We start from the raw sequence: 1,118 nt of genomic DNA, 5'->3' as shown, positions 1-1,118 counted from the left end.
TTTCACACTTCATGGTCAACCATTCAAGAAATACTAAATAAATATCTACTATGTACAAAGTGCTCTAGGATCTAGAGATACAAAGACAAAAGCATAACAGTCTCTGCCCTCAGAGAGTATAAGTTCTAATAGTGTTTCAGTGAATTGGACTATTAGCTATTCCCAAGTCTTTTTCTGCTCTTCCTTCTTGCCATCTTCAATTGTTTTGGTTCAAAGACCAAGTTAGGTATCATCTCCATTATCTAACTGAAAGTTATTCCTCCCCTCCTCAGATTTCCCAGGAACATTTTGTTTTGATCTCACCTTTTCTCTTATCTTCCATCAGGTATAATATTTATTTGTTTGCATATCATATTCCTCTCACCCCACTGTAAACTCTTTAATCAGTCAGTCAACACATACTTAGGGCCCATTTGTGTTAGACTCTTCTTTGACCATTTTAGATAAGAATGGGGTTAATTTGATTCCCATTCTCCCCATCCCTTCTTCCATGTTTATGTATTCTTCTTACAGCCCTTTATTCCTCCATTTTACCCAAATGTTTTCCTTTTACCTCCAGAACTGAATCTATATACTCTCCCCTTAGGAAAAAGGCCTAGGTCTCCCATTGCATCCAGAGCCATCTCTAGTCATCCTGATCTATATCTTGCCACTGAATCCAGATGACCTCAGAGGAAAAAGTGAGGCTGGTGACTTTACACTGCCCTCCTTCACTTAAATCCAATCCACTTGCATGTCATGGCATCACTTCCCTGATGCCACGGTCTTCAAGAATGAAGCATCAACAATAACAACAACTTACTGAGCACTAACTAGGTAGCTAGCAGGCTCTGGACTTGGAGTCAAGAAAATCTGAGTTCTAATCTAACCTTAGGAACTTCCTAGCGGTGTGATCCTGGACAAGTCACTCTGTCTTCCTCAGTTCCCTCAACTGTATAATAGTGATAGTAATACCACCTACCCCCTAGGGTTGTTGTGAATATCAAAGGAGATATTTTGAAAGTACTTAGTACAGTGTCTGATATATAAGGGGCACTTAATAATACTTGTTCTGGGGGCAGCTAGGTGGTGCAGTGAATAGAGCACCGGCCCTGGAGTCAGGAGGACCTGAGTTCAAA

Source organism: Petaurus breviceps, unplaced genomic scaffold (assembly GCF_028583685.1).
Source record: "Petaurus breviceps papuanus isolate PSGF00001 unplaced genomic scaffold, PetGlider_PUasm1.0 178, whole genome shotgun sequence".
NCBI lineage: Eukaryota > Metazoa > Chordata > Mammalia > Diprotodontia > Petauridae > Petaurus > Petaurus breviceps.
Note: the sequence above shows the minus strand (reverse complement) of the source record.